This window comes from Narcine bancroftii, unplaced genomic scaffold (genome assembly GCF_036971445.1).
Source record: "Narcine bancroftii isolate sNarBan1 unplaced genomic scaffold, sNarBan1.hap1 Scaffold_111, whole genome shotgun sequence".
Taxonomy (NCBI): domain Eukaryota; kingdom Metazoa; phylum Chordata; class Chondrichthyes; order Torpediniformes; family Narcinidae; genus Narcine; species Narcine bancroftii.
In genome coordinates this window covers 626,119-646,540 of record NW_027211844.1, presented here as the reverse complement: position 1 = coordinate 646,540, position 20,422 = coordinate 626,119, and the positions used below count along the sequence as shown (strand labels likewise).

The 20,422-nt window shown below is 44.1% G+C and overlaps 2 long non-coding RNA genes across 2 annotated transcripts in view; one reads left to right on the top strand and one right to left on the bottom strand.

Annotated features, from left to right (window-relative positions):
- Positions 1-5,706: 5,706 nt before the first annotated feature.
- Positions 5,707-16,303, bottom strand: LOC138750277 (uncharacterized). The gene is made up of 3 exons (XR_011349224.1): positions 16,106-16,303; positions 15,522-15,822; positions 5,707-5,793 (listed from the first exon to the last, which is right to left on the bottom strand). It is a non-coding gene; the product is annotated as an uncharacterized lncRNA (long non-coding RNA).
- A 1,290-nt stretch (positions 16,304-17,593) lies between these two features.
- The window catches only part of LOC138750267 (uncharacterized), a 52,796-nt gene continuing 49,967 nt past the window's right edge, over positions 17,594-20,422 (top strand). The window contains exon 1 of the long non-coding RNA XR_011349214.1: positions 17,594-17,931. This is a non-coding gene — a long non-coding RNA (uncharacterized lncRNA). The remainder of the gene's footprint in view (positions 17,932-20,422) is intronic.

Genomic DNA, 20,422 nt, shown 5'->3' with positions numbered 1-20,422 from the left:
AGTCCAAAACACAGGATCTGCTAACTCCATCTGTAATTCTCTTCTTAACATAGCGTCCATTTTGCTCACCACAGTAGCAACAGTCAATTCCATTCAAGGTCTTGTGACTGACTTTAATGGAGCCACTCTGGCTTTTCCCATTACAAATCCACCATCTACTCGCACCTGGTTATTTCACAGGACTCAGTAACTGACAGGATCAAAACCATCTTCACTTACATCAGAAAAATGGTGTAACTGAGCAAATGTGGCCACTCCAAAGTCTGTTGACGTCAAAACTTCCAAGTATTTGAAGACGCTCAATCTAATTTTTCCAATCTTGTGTAATGGATTCTGGATTAGTTTCATCCCATCCAAATTTTCTTCTGCACAAAACTGGTATTTGGCCAGGCTGATCATTAGGCTGAATTCGGCCAGTCGGGAGAAGAAGTTGTGCAGGTGAGACTTGTGTTGTGCCCAGTCTCTGCTGGCGACAAGAATGTCATCCAGATAAATGAACACGAAATTCAAATCCCTGCGCACCGTATTCATGAGGTGCTGGAAGGTCTGGGCGGTGTTCTTGAGCCTGAAAGGCATGCATAAAAATTCGAACAAGCCAAAGGGGGTGATGATGGCCGTTTTGGGGATGTCCTCGGGGTGCAATGGGATTTGATGATACACGCACACCAGATCGACCTTGGAGAATACTCTCACACCATGCAGATTGGCCATAAAGTCCTGAATGTGAGGGATGGGGTAACGGTCAGGTACTGTCGTGTCATTAAGCCGTCGATAATCTATGCAGGGTCGCCAGCCATCGGAGGCTTTTGGGAAAAGGTGGAGCAGCGAGGCCCAAGGACTGTCGGAGCGACGAATGATCCCCAGTTCCTGCAGATGCGAGAACTCCTCTTTCACTATCTGGAGCTTATCTGGCGGGTTCAACAGTAATGTACGATAAACTGTATCAGACACTGTTACACCAGGTTCACAGTTGGGAGAATATTTAACGGTGATATACAGTAGACTTTGGTAGATACTGTGACACCAAGTTTTCAGTAGTGAGAAGGTTTAACAGTGATGTACAATAAACTGTGGAATATACTGTGATTCCAAGTTTACAGCGGGGAGAAGGCTGAACTGTGATGTACGATAAATGGTGGCAAAAACAGTGAAAAATGGGTCAACGTGGGGAGAATGTTTAACGGTGATGTACAGTTGACTTTGGCAGATACTATGACACTGTGTTCACAGTCCTGAGAAGGTTAAACAGAGATGTATGGTAGAATAAGGCAGATTCTGTGACTCCAGGTTTACAGTGGTGAGAAGGTTTAAAAATGATGTACAATAAACTGTGGCAGATACTGTGAAACCTGGTTCACAGTGGGGAGGAGGTTAATGGTGATGTACAGGAGACTACGTAGATACATTGATATTGGGCTCAGAGTGGGAAAAAAAAGCTTTATTGGCGATGTATGGGAAACTGAGACAGTTACTGTACACCGGGTTCATAGTGGGGAAAATGTTTAACAGAGTTGTACGATAACCTTTGGCGAATAAAGTGACACCAGCTTCATATTGGGGAGAATTTTTAATGATGATGTACACTAAACAGTGGCAGATACAGTAACACCAGGCTCACATTGAGGAGAAGGTTTACTGGTGATGTACGGGAGACTGGCAGGCTCTGTAACACCGAGTTCACAGTAGTGAGAAGGTATAATAGTGATGTACGATAAACTGTGGCAGATACAGTAAAACTGGACTCACAATGGGGAGAAGGTTTAATGGTGATGTGTGGTAAACTTAGGCTGATACTTTAACACCAAGTTAACAGGGGGAGAAGGTTTAACGTTGATGAACGCTAGATTGATGCATAAGCTAAGAGACAGCATTCACAGTAATGTGAAGGTTTAACAGTGATTTACTATAAACTGTGTCAGATACTGTGACAAGATGGCGCAGAGGGTAGACGTGTGGTTCCACCCTTCCCTGTTAGACTATTAAATGCTCGATTTTAAAAGTTGTAAAAGTGATTAAAAATACTGTTTATAGGCTTTGGAATTGTGGAGGATCAAAATAGCTACAAATGTGAAAAAATCGAAAACTCAGTTCCAGAAGAAATTACCTTACAAAAGAGTTGAAGAATTGAGGCCGAATTCAAGTTGAAGCAACGGAGTTGTTGACTGGAGTCCCCAAGCCTCAGACGACTCCTGCCCGGCTAAGTATTTCGTCGGCGCCAGCTTAGCGATGAGTTCAGCGGTTTCGACTTGTGCACTCGTGAACACAGGCGTGAGGGCGAGCCAGCTGAATGAGGACAGGCACGTGAGCCTGCAGCATTGCCTGGTAGTCAGGAGAGGTACAGTGTAACATCAGAAGACGCACCTGTGCAGTCGGTGGCCCTACCGGGCATGCACAGTGTGTCGAGGGTCCACAAACCTTTGGAGAAGGTGTGGGATGTGGGGGAGCCTGAGCGACGGTGAACTGACGAGGTCGGCACACTGTGCCAGGTGTCCAGACCTGCAGCAGCTCCAGAAGAGGACCTATTGCTATGGAGGAAGAAGATGCTCAACTTCATTAGAATTTGAAGAACTGGGGACTGTGGCAAAAGAAGGTCAGCCTCAAATGGAGGTGATGGATCCTGGACTGGATTCTGTGTTTCCAATTCTGGAAGGGATTGCTCAGCTCATGGAAGATATGTCAAATATATCAATGCAAATGACTCATCAGATGACTCAAGGATTTTCAGAAATGAAAACTAAAATGAACACTGTGTGTGAAGAAATAACTTTTATGAAGCAAGATATTAATGTAGTTAAGAGTGATGTTACGAGATGGACACGATCAGTGGATACTGTGCAAAATCATTTTAAAAAGATTGAGGAGGCTTTCTTGAATGCAAGAGTCAAGTGGAGCGTAATAGAGAAAAAATGGAAATAGTGGAAGATCCTTTTGTAGATTGGGGGATTCAGAAGAAGGAATTATTGAAGAAGTTTGACTCATTAGAAAACCAAAGTCGTAGAAATAATGTTAAGATAGTAGGTTTTCCAGAAGATATGGAAGGTTCGGATCCAGTGAAGGTTTTGAAGAAATGGATCCCAGAAGTGTAGGGCAGCTAATTTGTTCCAGATGGACTGGAATTAGATCGAGCGAACAGAGAGTTAAGGAAGAAACCGTTTCCAGGCCAATTACCACGAGCAGTTTAGATTCGCTGTTTTAAATATCAAGACAGAGAGATGATCCTCCGATTGGTGGTGCAGAAAACACGGCAAAATCAGGCTCCAATAATGGTTCAAAATAATAGGGTTTTTTTAATGCAGATCTGAGTCAAGAAATTATCAGAAGAGATTGAGAATTTAATTCAGCCTAAGAAGTATTGTGGCGAAAGGGATAAAAATTTGCTTTTCGTTATGCGGCAGTATTGAAAGATTTTTATGGGAATTTTCAATCTCTGTTTTTTGATGATAACCATGATCCTTTAATATTTGCTAATTCATTGTCAGATGTTCGAGGAAATGGGTGATCGTCACCATTGTCACCGAAGAGAAGGGTCAATGGGAATGAAAATGAAAAGATTGGAAAATATGGAAAGAATGGGAAAAAAGTTGAATTGACGCAAAGTCTTCTCGATATTGAAGATCCTGAACAATCAGTGGGACTGGAATCACTGGGTTGAATGTTTTTGTTTCAGGACTTTGTGAAAGTCTGACTGGGGGTGGGTGACACTGAGTCCTTTAGTCACCTGCCACTTGTGGACTTTACCATACCCAGATTTTTAGGGGGCTACTACTTTTGAGTAACTTGTTTTGGGATTGATTTTTCTCTTTTTTTTGGAATTTTTAAAATAGGTGGGATTTGAATACAGCGAGACTTAGAAGGGGTGCATTATTTTATAGTAGGATTCACAATTGTGAGAAGGTTTTACAGTGATATACTATGAACTGTGTCAGATACTGTGACACCAGGTTCACATGAGAATAAGGTTTAATGGTGATGTACGGTATGTTGAGGTAGATAAAGTGATACCAGGTGCACAATGGGGATAATGTTTAACGGTGATGTATGGTAGACTGAGGCAGATACAGTGACACCAGGTTCACATTGGGGAGAAGGTTTAATGGTGATATACGGGAGACTGAGGCAGATACTCTGCCACCAGGTTCACAGCTGGAGAATGATCAACAATGATGTATGGTAGACTGAGACAGTTACTGTGACTCTGGGTTCACAGAAGTGAGAAAGTTGAAAAGTAATGTCCGATAAACTGTGTCAGATACTGTGATACCAGGTTCACATGGGGAGAAGGTTTAACGGTGATCTACGGTATGTTGAAGTAGATAATGTGACACCAGGTGCATAGTGGGGATAAAGTTCAACGATGATGTACGGTAGACTGAGACAGTTACTGTGACGCTGGGTTCACAGCAGTGAAAAGGTTTAACAGTAATCTACGATAAACTGTGTCAGATACAGTGACACCCATTCACAGATGTGTAAAGGTTTAACGATGATGTATGGTAGACTGATAAGAGATAATGAGACAATGGGTTCACAACATTAACAAGGTTCAACAGTCATGTACGATAAACTGTGTGAGATACTGCGACACCAGGTTCAGAGTGGGGAGATGTTTTAACGGTAAAGTACAGTAGACTTTGGCATATACTGTGACACTGAGTTCAGGGCAGTAAGAAGGCTTAATGGTCATGTACATTAAACTGAGGGAGATACTTTAACACCAGGTTCACAGGAGGAAAAGGTTTAATGTTTATGAACGGTAGACTGAGGCAGAAAATGTGAGATGGATTCCACAGGAGTAAGAAGGTTTAACAGTGATTGACTTAAAACTGTGTCAGATACTGTGACATCATGTTCACATTGGGGAGAATGTTTAACAGTGATGTACGGTAAATTGAGATGGATACCGTGACACCGGGTGCACAGTGGGGAAGAGGTTTATCAGTGATATACGATAGACTGAGATCAATACTGTGACACCAAGTTCACAATAGTGAGAAGGTTTAACGGTGATGTACGGTAGACTGAGGCAGATACTGTGACACCAGGTTTACGGGGAGAATGTTTAATGGTGATATACTGTAAATTGAGATATATACCGTGACACCAGGTTCACAGTGGGGAGAAGGTTTAACGGTGATGGACTGTAGACTGAGGACGATTCTATTACACCAGGTTCACAGGGGGGAGAAGGTTTAACGGTGATATACTGTAAATTCAGATATATACCGTGACACCAGGTTCACAGTGGGGAGAAGGTTTAACGGTGATGGACGGTAGACTGAGGCAGATTCTATTACACCAGGTTCACAGGGGGGAGAAAGTTTAACAGTGATGTACGATAGACTGAGGCAGAAACTTTGAGACAGGATTCACATTCGTGAGAAGGTTTAACATTGATGTACGATTAACAGTGTCAGATACTTTGACATCAGGTTCATATTGGGGAGAAGGTTTAACGGTGATGTACAGTAGAGAGAGGCAGATACTGTTATACCAGGCTCATTGATTGGTTCATTTATCGTAATTATAAACATTAACTTCCAAACATTCCATAAACTTCAATTCTAATCAGATTTTGTTCATTTAAATAGGTCACCACTAAAAGCCCAAATCGTTTGGTCTCTTAAGTAGACTGCACAAAATGAAATTCTTTACCTGGGTTTGGTTCAACGGCACTTCAGTCTGCTTCATTATTTTTTCAGCCCCTCGTTTTGTGTTTAATGCTTTGCCCACCCGATTCGCCAAATGGGCATCCAACTCTGTCTTCTCAGCTTGACCCAACGTCTCCTCTGTAAACTTAAGCAAACCAAGGAGACCAAAGTTAAAATTTTCACATTGGCATTTTCAAACACAAAAATGACGCTGTGAGTTGCAATTTCACATCAAAATCCCACTTGCTAAACTTGCAAGCAACTGAATTGCATCGAACAGCTGGAAAATTGCAAGAGATCTGCTTGGTTAAAGCAAAAATTCCACCCAGTCACCCCATTAAATGCCTCCAAGTTAACAACAGATAGCAACCTGAAAGTTAAATACAAAGATCTGTATCAGGAATATTAACAGGCTTTAAAAAAAAAATCATTTCCACTATTGAAAGAAAACTCCTCAGGGAACACCAGGCTCTTGTTGAACAATTCCTGTTGTATTCCTCAAAATGGTTTGAATCTTGATTTCAAGCAGAGTCATTTGGTGAGATTGTTGGTCCAGAACAAACCCTGCCCACACACTCCCTTAAATACCTGCAAAGTCGTGGCTCAGCTCTGCTCCATGCTAAAGCTATCAAGCTTTTCTGAAGAGATAACAGACTTCAGATGCTGGTACGTTGAATCACAAAAACATTAATTCTTCCCTGAACAACAAACCTCTATCTGAAAACCAACAAGAACCTTCCCGAGTGGTAAATATCAACAAGACATAATATCATGTAACCGTACATGTCTTTGACTGTACTAGTTGGAGTACAGAAGGATAAGGGGGACCTCAGAGGCATTTAAAATGCTGGAAGGCCTGGACAGAGTACATATGGCAAAGATGTTTCCATTGGTAGGGGATTCTAGGACAGGAGAGCATAATTTCTGGATAAAAGGGTGTCAATTTAAAATAAATGTGGAAAAATTGATTTTGTCAATGGGTCGTGAAACCCATGTGAGGTCATTGGATGTATTTAAGGCAGAGATTAACAGGTATTTGATATGTCAAAGAATTAAGGGTAACGGGGAGAGAGCTGGGCAGTGGGGCTGAGTGGAAGAATGGTGGAACAGACTCAACGGGCCTACTTCTGCTCCTATATCTTGTGATCTATATCCTGCTGGAGACCTAGACAACCCTCCTCTTGCATTCCATTCTTAGAAAACAGTCTGCATCGTGGTTTTATGTCACATGAACCCATTTCCGATTGAATCCCATGTTACAAATAACCCAATGGAAATTCTGCATTGAGAGGACTGCAGCTTCCTCATTTTAAAAATTGTTATGGAGCAGCTCAAATGAGATTTCTTGCTTCTTTATTTGAAAGGGTTAAAATAGAATCAAATAAAATAGGAGAGGGAAAAGCAGAAGAATTTATGTACAACTGGGAATCAAAATTAATGGTTGGTGATAAAGATACACAATTGTTGAAACATTTGATTAATATATGGAATAAAATAAATGATGTAATTGGTGTAAGTGGATGTACATCACCCAGAATTGCTTTGATTCAAAATCCTCATTTCTTTTTCAAAGGATCATCAATTTCTGGATAGCGGGTTTCGTAAGGGAATTATAAATGTTGAAGATTGTTATGAAAGGGGTCAATTAATGTCATTTGAGCAACTGAGAAATAAATATCGTATACTCATCGCAAGTTTTTTTGCTATTTCCAACTTAGAGCATATTTGAAGGATAAGTTAGGACCAACCATGTTGTACTGAAATAGAAATTCTTTATAAGAGGAATTGTTAAAAAAAAATATTTGATGATGTCATCTTTATTACAAGTAGGAACTTTTAAATGAGGAGTTCATAAGTTGAGACAAAGGTGGGAAATGGATCTGAATAATTTAATTGATTGGCAAATATGGGGACATCCGTATAAGGATCTCAATGCAAGACATAAATTAGTTCAGTATAATTGTTTTTACATCAGTCATGTCAGCAGATGACAGCAAGGATTTTATCTGAAAGCTGCACCTCGAGTCAGGTGATTCAGGCTATTGGATTTGAAAAGCTCCTCAGGAAGCTGATTTCCAATAGAGATCACATGATCCAGGGGAGTTGCATTAATTCACTTCAACTCAGCAGTCTGGAACTATTGATCAGAGTTCCACACTGCAGCAGTGAGGAAGGAATTCACAACTAGTTTTTTTTCCACAGTTACTTCTTTCACCAGTGAAATTGAATAGAATAAAATCAGAATTATCAGATCAATGTTTTAGGTGTGGTGAAGATGTTGCAACTTTCTTGCATTCAACTTATCTTTGTCCTAATGCAAGATCTTTTTGGGGAGAATTACAATATTAATGGAACAAGTTATAGGAGATATTTTTCCGCAGAATCTGACCTTATTTTTATTCGGAAATATTGAAGGAACAAGGTTCATCAGTGATGTACGATATACTGTGGCAGATACTGTAACACTGAGTTCACAGCAATGAGAAAGGTTAACAGTGATGTACAATAAACAACAGCAGATGCTGTGGCATCAAGTCAACAATGGGGAAAAGGTTTAATGGTGATGTACGATATAATATGGCAAATACAGTGTCACTGGATTAACAGTTGAGAGATAGATCAACGGTGATGTACGGTAGACTGAGCCAGATACTGTGACACCAGTTACACAGTGGGGAGAAAGTTTAACAGTGATATACAGTAGACAGAGGCAGGTACTGTGACACCGAGTTCACAGTAGTGAGAAGGTTTAAGAGTGATGTACAATAAACTGTGGCAGATACTGTGACAACAGGTTCACAGTGGGGAAGAAGTTTAACGATGATTCACGTCACACTGTTGCATATTCAGTGACACTGTGTTCACAGTGTGGAGAACGTTTAATGGTGATGTACGGTAGACTGGGACAGAAACTGTGACACTGGGTTCAGAGCAGTTAAAAGGTTTAACAGTGATGTATATACAGGATCACAGTGAGGTGTAGGTATAATGGGGATAGAAACATAGAAACATAGAAGATAGGAGCAGGAGTAGGTCATTCGACCCTTCGAGCCTGCTCCGCCATTCAACGAGATCATGGCTGATCTTAAAGTTCTGTACCCCGTCCCCGCTTTCTCTCCGTAACCTTTAATACCCTTATACTGAAGAAATATATCTAATTCCCTCTTAAATATATTTAATGAACCTGCCTCTACTGCCCTCTGTGGCAATGAATTCTACAGATTCACCACCATCTGGGTAAAGAAATTCCTCCACATCTCGGTCCTAAATGGTTTGCCTATTATCCTCAAACCATGGCCCCGGGTTCTGGATTTTCCCATCCTTGGAAACATCCCATCTGCATCCATTCTGTCCAGTCCTGCCAGAATTTTATATGTCTCTATGAGATCCCCTCTCAATCTTCTAAACTCCAGCAAGTACAATCTCAATTTGCTCAATCTTTCCTCATAAGTCTTTCCTGCCATTCCAGGAATCAGCCTGGCGAATCGCCTCTGCACTCCCTCCATTGCAAGAACATCCTTCCTTAGATAAGGTGACCAAAACTGCACACATTACTCCAGGTGGGGTATCACCAAGGCCCTGTACAGCTGCAGTAAGGTATCCTTGTTCCTGTACTCAAACCCTCTTTATATGAAGGCCACATACCATTTGCCTTTTTAACCGCCTGCTGTACCTGCATGCTCGCCTTCAGAGACTGGTGTACAAGTACCCCTAGGTCTCTCTGCACTTCCCCATCTCTTAATCTATTGCCATTCAAATAGTAATCTGTCCTCCGGTTTGTAATACCAAAGTGGATAACCTCACATTTATCCACATTATAGTGCATTTGCCATGTATCTGCCCAGTCCCTCAATTTATCCAAATCACACTGGAGCTTCCTGACCCCCTCTTCCGTGCACACAACCCCTCCTAGCTTAGTGTCATCTGCAAATTTGGAGATATTAAAACCAATCCCCTCATCCAGATCATTAATGTAAATTGTGAACAGCTGGGGTCCCAGTACAGATCCCTGTGGCACCCCACTGGTCACCGCCTGCCACTCAGAAAACAAGCCATTTATCCCAACTCTCTGTCTTCTACCTGCCAGCCAGTTCTCAATCCACATCAATACTTTGCCCCCAATCCCATGAGCCTTGATTTTGGAAGCCAGTCGTTTATGCGGGACCTTATTGAAGGCCTTTTGGAAGTCCAGGTACACCACATCCACTGGCTCTCCCCCATCTATTTTACCTGTCACCATCTCAAAGAATTCCAATAGATTTGTCAAACACGATTTACCTTTTGTAAATCCATGTTGACTCTGTCCGATCCCTTCTCTGCTAGTCATATGCTCCGCTATTACCTCCTTAATAATGGATTCCATAATTTTGCTCACTACTGAAGTAAGGCTCTACGGCCTATAATTCCCTGCTTTTTCTCTACCCCCCTTTTTAAATAGTGGGGTAACATTAGCTACCCTCCAATCCATGGGTACTGATCCTGAGTCTATTGAGTTCTGGAAAATAATTCTTAAAGCATCTGCTATCTGAATGGCCACTTCCTTAAGTACCCTAGGATGTAGATTATCAGGTCCTTGGGATTTATCTGCCTTCAATCCCATCAATTTCCCCAAGACCATGTCCTTAGAGATACTGATTTCTTTCAGTTCCTCCCTTGCATTAGTCTCTATGTTTCCCAACATCCTTGGGAGGTTATCTGTATCCTCTCTTTTGAAAACAGAATGATTTCTAGAATTGATTATTTTTTAATTTCAGCACATTTGCAGGATAGGGTTACATCTGTGGATTATAAGGCAAGACTGGTTTCGGACCATTCATTATTATTATTAGAATATCAGAGTTGACAGGATGTTCAGAGAGCTCCAAGATGGAGATTCAATACTATGTTACTGCAAAAAACGGAATTTATTAGTTATTTAAAACAACAAATTGAGGTTTTTATTAGTAATAATACTAATTCTGTTTCTAGTCAATTTGTTTTATGGGATGCAATGAAAGCTTTTTTACGAGGTCAAATTATTAGTTATGCTTCTAAAGTAAAGAAAGAGAGAATTAAAGAGATTGAAGATTTAGAGAAAAAGATAACTGTTACTGAAAAAGAATTTCAAAAAAAATGCTACTGAAACGCAAAAGAATCAGTTAACTAATTTAAAATTTAAATATAATGAATTACAAACTTATCGGTTTGAATGTTTAATGAACCGAACTAAACATAAATTTTATGAATGGGGTGAGAAATCTTATAAAGTTCTGTCATGGCAGTTAAAAAAGGAACAATTATGTAGAATTATACCAGTAATTAGAAAGAAATCGGGTATTAATTTTAGTCAAAAGGAAATTAATGAGGAATTTTGTAATTTTTATTAAAAATTATGTACTTCAGAATGTAAAGATGTAACTGAGGATGCTATAGATTCTTTTTTGAAAAATATTAAATTGCCACAATTGAATCAAGAAGATAGACAGGAGTTAGATAAATCCTTTACAGAAAAGGAAATAGAAACGGCCATAAGAGATATGCCAAATGGAAAGGCACCTGGTGAAGATGGGTTTTCTATAGAGTTTTATAAAACTTTTTATGCTGATATATTTCCTATATATAAGGATGTTTTACAACAAATTTATGACACTTTTCGATTACCCAAGTCTTGTTCCAATGCAATAATTACAGTTATACCAAAAAAAGATAAAGTTCCTTTACAGGTTTCTTCTTAGTTTTGCCAGGGTGGGGTCCATACAGGAGCCTGATAACAGCAGGGAACCCGTGGAAGGGGATGGAGGGCATTCGATTGTGCACCAGCAGGACACTGCTGAGGGTACGGATTCCCTCGGGCTCTCGAGGGTAGAAGGCGCTGGTTATTCCAATGGTTTAGGTGAGGCAGGGTCCAAATTAGAGCTGGCGCAGGTCATCAAGGGTCGACATAACAGGTGCCTGGAACTGTCATGAGGATACTAAGGGCTGGTAGAGGTAGGTAAGGAGGGGGTAGTTGTGTTCCGACGAGGGATTGCTGAGTGAGAGGCCACATGGATGGGACTTTGAGACAAGGGGCCTCTGACTGTCCAGGGATGGGGCCTGTAATTAGACCCGCAGACATCCAGCACACAGCATCTTTGACCCACTACCATCAGGAAGGAGATATGGAGGAACAAAATCAGGCTGACAGGCAGGGAAATAATTTCTTCCCACAGGCCGTGAGATTGACAAAGCAATGCGAGTTGAATGGGTCCGTGGAATGAAAAGGTTGAGAGGGATATGGACTGTTTGCAAGCAGCTTGGCCATCAGAAAAGATGGGCTGAAAGGACTGTTTCGGAGTTGTCTATCTGGACCAGTCTTTTGAATTGAATATTTAAAAAATTCATGACAGGCTGGACTATCATTTTAGATGGTGATTTTAGATTGACACATGCAGCCCGGAAACAGGCCTTTTCAGCCTATGAGCCACAACCACTCAATTACACCAATGACCTACAACCCCCGGTACATTTTAAATGGTGGAAGGACCAGGAGCAACTGGTGGAAATGCACGCAGACACAGGAAGAATGTAGAACTCCCCAGAGACAGTGTCAAATTTGAACCCGGCTTGCTGCCCCCTTAACAGCGTTGTTCTAACCGCGACGCTAACCTTGCCACACTCAATGATTCCCAGGATTCTTCCTCCTACTTTCCATGAGCTGTGATTGCTACCAAATCCAGGGCCCTTGTTTCCCTGAGGCTCTGACCCCTCCCCAGTGACTCTGTCCCCAATGCCTCTCATTGGCCGGATGATCATCACTCTCTTTCCTGGCTCTCACCCAAACTTTTTCACCCCAATTCCACCACCTACAACTCCCTTGTCATGTTCCACCCATTTACCCATAGGACCAAGTGTAACGAGGTGGGGGCAGGTCCAGGCTGTAGTCACATAGCTTGTCGAAGGACAAGTGAGAGCAGGAGTCCTGAGGCAAGAGGTGGAGAGCAGTGTGTACTGTGGCAGCCAGCTGTACAGGGGCACAGTCTCCAGGGTGTGGGGAGAGAGAGAGGACTCGCTCAGATGGGACAGATGTCCCAGTGCAAAGGTTTAGGGAACTCCCCAGCTCGGTGAAGGACTGGGATGCTGCCACTGGCAAGGAGATTGGACCTCTGCCCTCTCCATATCTCCACCGTCTTGGGGTCCTAGGAGTAGCACAGGTTCTAAGGCCTGTCGGTGGGGGAAGGGGAGGTGCAGGAACTGGGGTGAGGCAGTTCTGATGCGTGATCGATTTGAGATGGGCCAAGTGAGAGTATCGGTTCAGTGGGAGGACAGACATGATGGGGAATGGGCCTTTGGGACAGGCCCAGGGGAGGGCTGGGGCTTCAGGATGAGTCTTGTGGGGAGGCGGGGGCTTTGGGGACCAGCCAGTGAAGGACAATGGCTTTGGGAATGGACCTGGCGGGGGTCAGGGGCTTTGGGGAGGGAAAAGTGGGGAATAGGGTTTGTGGGAGGACCTGTTGGACAAAAGAATTAGTGACAGACCGAGTTGGGAATGGTATTGTGGACGGACTCAGAGGGAGATTGGATTTTGTTTGGACCCGGTGGTGATGCGATTGGTAACGGATCCAATGGGGGATGGTATTGGGGACTGATCCGGCGGTGGACGGTATTGGGGTTGGACCCAGTGGGGGAAGAGATTAGGGATGGATGCAGCGGGGGAATGGATTGGGGATGGACTTGTCGGGTGACGGGATTTTGGATGGACCCAGCGGGGACAGGATTGGGGATAGACCCGGCAGGGAACGGTATTTGGGACAGATCCGGCGGGGGACGGTATTGGGGTTGGACCCAGTGCAGACGTGATTGGGGATGGTCCCGGCGAGGGATAATATTGAGGATCGACCTGGTGGAGAGTTTTGGAGATGGACCCGGTGGGGAATGGACCCGGCAGGGGACTGCATTGACTCCGTCTTCAATGCCTGACACAATCTTTACCGGATGATCACAGCCGGCTGATCACCGATCCCTTTCCCAGGTTTCACCCAAACTTTCTTACCCCAATTCCATGACCTACAACCCCCTCGTCATGTCCCACCCACTCACCCACAGGGCCAAGGGTAATGAGGAGGGGGAAGCTCCTGGCTGTAGTCACACAGCTCATTGAAGGACAAGTGGGAGCAGGAGTCCTGAGACAAGAGTTGAAGGGCAGTGTGTACTGTAGCAGCCAACTGAATTGGGCCACATTCTCCAGGGTGGGGGGAGAGAGAGGCCTGGCTCAGATGGGTCAATTGACCCAGTGCCAAGGGTCAGGGGATTCCCCAATTTGGTGAAGGTATGGAATTCTGCCACCAGGAAGGAGATGGATCACTGCCCTCCCCACATCTCCACTGTCTGGGTGTCCCAGGAGCAGCTCTGATTCCAAGGCCTGTGGGTGGGGAAGGGGGAGGTTCAAGAACTGGGGTGGGGTAGTTGTGATGGGTGATCGATTGGAGAGGGTCCCAGTGAGGGAACCGGTCTGGTGGGAGGACAGACCTGATGGCGATGGGCCTTTGGTTGCAGATCAATTGGGGTGGGGGTGCGGGGACAGGCTGGGCATGTTGAGGGACAGTGGCTTGTTTAAGGCCTTGGTGGGAGACAGGAGCTCTGGGGACAGTCCAAGCAATGGGCGGAGCATTGGGGACAGGCCCAGTGGGGGACAGAGGCTTTGGGGACGGGACTGGTGGGGGATAGGGACTTTATTGACAGGATCGGGGGTGAACAGGGTTTTGGGGACGATCTCAGCAGGGGAGGGGTTTGGGGATGGGCCTGGTGGGAGATGGGGGATTTGGGGATGGGCCTGGTGGGTGACAGGGGACAGTATTGAGGATGGACCCAGAGGACGGAGACCACCCCTGGATCTCCGGTTCACCATCGGGTCACTCATCTTGGCCCACGGACCTGCTTTGATCTGCGGGAACCTGAATTCGATGCAGTTGAGGTTCATCTCCCAGATATGCTCCTCGGCTGAGAAACCACCTTCACCTCTGGCTCGGGGTGGGGGCAGCAGGAGGGTGACAAGGGGAGGGGATACAGTGTATGCCTACCAGGTCAGGGACATAGGATGAGCCCAAGAACTGGGGTGGTGGTGAAGGCTGAAACCTTCGGGGCATTTAAGAGTCTCTGAGTCACATGGATGAAAGAAGAATGGAGGGTTATGAGGGAGGAAGGGGTTAGTTATTTTTATTTTGGTTGGAATACATCGGTCGGCACAACATCGAGGGCCGAAATGCTTGTACTGTGCTCTCGTGTTCTACGTTAAACCTGTCAGTCTTTCAGCAAGCGGAGATGTTGGGGAGGGAACGCTGCCGACTGGCACATTCCAGGCTGCAGGAGTACATGCTGAGGGATGGATGGAGGCTTGGCACAGCCAAAACGAAGGCACTATGGGGATGGATCATAACCCTCTCATTACCGGGCATTGAGAGGCTGAGACCAAGGGGAACTCCTCCAACAGCAGAGGGGAGCTGTAGCCACACGGTATCAAAGTGGTGGCAATGAAGGTAAACAGAGACGTATGCAGCAATGTTCAGTGAAGGGAATATCTGGATACAACAGGAGGGGGAGAAAAGACTTGGAATGGTCTTCCTCTTTGGAAATAATTTGTGAATAAAGTCAATTTCGCTGAGTGGTGGGGGGTGGGTGGTGGTAGTGGGATGAGAAAAGCCCTACTCAGTCAACTTTACTTCATGAGATACTTTCTCCGATCCAGGAAATCTCTTCTGCACCCACTCCAAAGTACAACCTCAAATTTATTACCCTTGGATAGCACAAGTACGACCTGATAAAACAGAGTTCTTGGGGTAAACACACGCAAACACACAACCAAGCCCTCACACAACAGACAAATAATACATGTGGAGCATGTCCAGAAAAATAACTCACTATTGTTGAATATATAGCAGAGTGGAGGAGTATTTGTATGAGCAGCTCATCAATTGTTCCACGTTCTCCCTGTTTGGAGGAAGCAGCTGTTCCTGGGCCTCTTGGTACCAGCTCTAAAATTCCTGGATCTCTTTCCCAACAGGAATAGCTGGATGATGCTGTTGGCCGGGTGAAGGGGTCCTCGATGATTTTGTCAATGATCGTAGTGGATCACATTGATATTTGGGGTGGTGGGGGGGTGGGGGGCAGGAGGGTGTCCCCAGTGTTGCTCTAGGCCTCTTTAGGTCCAGTGGAATGACCTCTGATCATTTAAAAAAAATATTTATAAATCCACAAAGAATTCACACAATTAATAATAATACAAATCAAATATAAATACATGTTAAAAGAAAGAATAAAGAAATCCCCCCCCCCCATAAACCACCCCATCCCCCCTCTATCCCCGTGCCAAAAGAAAAAAGAAGAAAAATGAGGACAAGGGACCCCCCAAACAGGAGCGCCGATTACTTTAATGTTCCTTTTCATAAACTGAGGCCTTAAGGAGAAAGGGAATGTCAGAGTTTCATTTAAATATTCACACCCACCCTTTGTAAATATGGGCTCCATATTCTTCCACAATATATGGTTGTTGCGGCTCACTAACCGGGATGCAAACCAGTACACAAGATGGCTGACGAACGCAGTGACTGAGCAGATCCCACGAGAACCAACAACCTTCGTCCCAGGTGACATCCTGCACGGCGGGAAGCAATGAGCAATGGCAGGAACACCCACCAATCCGAGGCTGGCTCTGCCGTCTCAAAAGACCTGTCCTCAGCAGTGGGAGAGTATATAAGCAGAGCTGCCAGTTCAACAAACCAGTCTTCGAATTCGACTTCTTGGGTGTGTATCGTTCATTCCACACTTCACGGTAAGTGTGCTGGATATTGTTGCGAAGCAAGAGACTTTAACCATCGACCACCTCAAGCCAGCAAATTGGTCTCCACTCAGCCCCCATGACGCAGATATAGGCGATCAAAAGCAGCGAACAGCGCTCCAATCACTGGTTCTGGGGAGGTGGGGGATCATGCTAACTGGGATCCCCCCTGTGCACAAGATGACTGACGAACCTGATGACCACGCAGAGTCAACAGGGACCAACAACTTTCGACCCAGGGGACAACCCGCACAACAGTAATCAACAAGGACAGGAATACTGACTAATTGGAGGCCGGCGCTGATATGACATAATTCCAGTCGACAGCAGCAGGGAGAGAATAGAAGTAGAGCTGCCAGTGTAATAAAGGAGTCTTTAACTTTGATTTCTTGAGTGTGTGTCCTTCTTTCCACCCTTCACAGTAGCGCGCACACTCCAATTTCACATCGAATGGTCTTGCTCATCTTACATCGGGAGTCATGTGTCCAGTTTCCTTATCTGAAGAATGAGAAGTGCACAAAAATTATCAGATTTGTTTCTGGGATGTTTTAACCGGGTGATAGGAGGAACGTTTGAATATGGATCTCTTTCTCATTGGAAAAAAAGAAGATGGCCTTACAACATTATGAGGGGACACAGCAGCACGGATCGAGAGAGGATAATGCAAAGGAGCTGAACACCAAGTGTCACAATTTCCCAATAACTGATCAGCTGCTTGGACTTTAAGAAATGTCTTTAATGAAAATGTAATATCCTTGGAATTCTCTACCCTGTTGAAGGTTCATTTAAAATTGGGATCCATGGACATGTGATGAGTTTACTGTCATACACATTCGTAGAGGGATCAGATGCATCGAACTGAGATGCAGATACTTTGAAAAAAGTAACAGACATTAAATTGGAAGCAGTAATTAATTTGAAGGAAAGATTGAGAATAAATAGTCTCCCTTGTATTTCTTCAGATCAGAGGAATCCTGGAGCCAGGACAAAGTGATCTTATGAAATCTAAGGTTTTGATTGTTGTTGGGGTAGTTGTAAATGGATGGGCTGAAGGGGCTCCTGCTCCTTCGACTGCCTGTTTTCTGTCTTGCGAAGCTGATTGGGTGCACCTGTGTGTTCGCTCGCTCACTGATTGGTTGCTTCAGTTGCGCCAGCCAATGGGATGATTCGGAGGGGCTGCTATCTGATTGGACGCTGAAGTCGGGTTGGATTGATGGGCAGTTTCGCGGGCTGATTGGCTCGTGCAGTGGGGAGGCGGGACGTTGGCGGCGTCGTCGTCTGCTCGGGATCCATCGCGTCTCCGCGGGCGCTAAAGAGAAGAAGTTGGCGACGGCGCCGGGATCATCCTCAGCCGCGCGGTCCAGGGAAAACGGGCAACCAGCAGCCCGCTGGGCCCCACCTGGGAGTGGCCGGTACCGGCCAGGTGTTTGAGTGGAGCCGAGGCGTCGGTGCGAGGCCTGATGGCGCCGACAGGGCGAGGCCGCAGGCCGCGAGGTAACTTGCAGAGGGAGGGGGCGGGGGCAGGAGCTTGGCAAGTCTGGTTGGCGCATGCGTGGTGACTTCGCGCATGTGCGGCTGATTTGGATGTGCCGACGGGGCAACTAAGCGAACCGTTTGCGCAAGCGCATGCGCACAGAAATTAAGAAGGTTGCCCCCAGCAGATGGACCCCGAAGCGTTGAGTCGATCCGCACATTTTGGGTCTTTCGTGTCCTGTGTCTCTGTTCTCGTTTGTCAAATCATTTGATTTTAAAAATAGGCTCTAAGACTTCAGGGCTCCTCGCACTGGGTCAAAACCCCGACTTGCGACCATTGTGGAATCTGATGATCGTTTGGACTCCACTACGGTCGCAGGTCGGGGAGGACCTGTCGGGGTCATTGGGTCGCTAAGGAAAGGATGAAAAACCAATCTATTTTTCTTTGCTTCCCAATGCTCATAGAATGTGTCTGATTCCATCCGTTTTTCCTGTTGTAGCATCACATTCTTCATCAAGTTAGATGTTATTTTTTTAAAGTTGTGTCTCTTGAACAATAATGCTCCAACCCTTATGATCCTGACGTACCATGTGTCTAAAATATAATGTTTCTCAGTTACTTGTCCGAATGCCTTGAAAAATATAGGGACTTTGGTGTTAATAATACAGAGTCAAGATTTCACCAATCCTTTTGAATTTATGATCTCTGGGATTTCTGGTCATGTTTTCTGTTTAGTTTGGTGTATCTTGCAGACCTGTTTGGTTGCAGCAATAAGAAGTTATCGATTTGTAGCGTCCGCTGCAGCAGCGCTACCAAATAAAGAGACGTCCACACAAGGTGAGTGTAAAACAAAGACTGGCTTTACTGTTTTAAATTCCCTACGTCTGCTCGCTGGCCCGGCCACTTCTGGTGACGTACCCCTGACTTCCAGCAGTGACGTTGTTGCATCATTCTCTGGCCGGCTGGCAGCTACGCAGAAGTGAAGGGCTCCTAAGCCCATACACGGTGCTAGGCATGGTGCTGGGCATTGGGTCCTTCTCGGTCGTGAAGGGGAGTGCGTGCCATCTTGGACTGTCCAAGTGTTGCAGTGATTTGGCTTTTTTTCCTCGCCCCGTCACTTGGTACACTACAATCTCAATGTTTTAAAGGGGGAAATTCTTTCAATGTTTCATTCACCTTTATTACAGAATTCTTCCTTGATTATCTGTGTAACATTGAATGTTAGGGTTTTCATGAACAGGGATCATGATTTTACTCATAAGTTGGTGAGCAAATTGATGGGACATTTTTTACTAATGCCCCATGGGGATCAAAATAAAAATGAAGTTATATAATTAGGAAGGTTTGTTGACTCTTTTTTTTAAGCAGGATGTCAGAATGATTTTCATCTTGCTTGCTTAATTAAAATGTGATTTGTCAGTTCTTAATGGCAACTGCCATATTGGCATTGCAAGGAGAGATGGGAAATGGGTCAGGTCCTTGTTGGTCCCAGTAATGCAACGTAGAAAGATGTCATGGGACTGAATGTGGTTTAGGGAGGGAGAGGGCATTAATTTTTAGGAAATGTATGTGGCCAGCCACCTATCAATATTTTCCTGAAATAGAAACTCCTGCTGGTAGAAGCCATTTCCTACTTTGAACAGGCCCAATGTCATTATCCACGAAGATATTGTTACGAGTCCAAAGGTTCCCAAAACCGAGAAGCAATATTCATTCATCAAGAAAATTGGTTTTTAAAACAGAAGATATTTTTAATCAAATTTAATCATGAAAATAGAATCAAACTTTAACTTAACTCTATACTTAACAAACCCAAATTAACCCCCTTCTAATTGTAAGTGCACATGTTTGTAATGTGTTTAAATTTAAGAAAAGTTCTTTGGTTCACAGTTCAATCTCACTTCTCCTGCTTCCAAGTTTTCTGGATGCAGGCAATTCTGCTGTGCACAGAATGGAATGTGTATAAATTTCACCAGGATTTGGTGCTCGAAAGGTAAATGTTTACCACTCAGAATGGTTCTTGTAGGGTTTTTAGAGAGAGATTTGTTGTTCCAGGATTTCCACAACTGAAGAACCACCATTAGTCACCTCAGTGTCTCACTGATGAACCTTGCCCCGTTAGGGTTTTCCAGATGGTAACTTCTTTCTCAAAGCTACTACAGAGTTCTATTTCTCTTATTCGAAACAACAGGAGTTCTTTCTTCTGCTCAAGCTATTGTTGGATAAACAAAACCTAGGAATAACTTTCCTGTAAGCACCCTGCAGATATGCACTTGTAGTCATCGTGGCTCCATTTACAAACAATGGTCATTCATTTTATGACATCAGTTTGATTAACACCTACTTGTGAATGTGAATAACATTCTCCAGAGATCTTCAATATTTCTTCAGTCTTTCAAATAAGATGGATTAAAATGTATGTGTGTATGTATGTACCCTACTCTAAATCTTACTAAAATCCCAAATATTACCAAATTCTCCAAATATATTTATCTATTACAATATCACGAA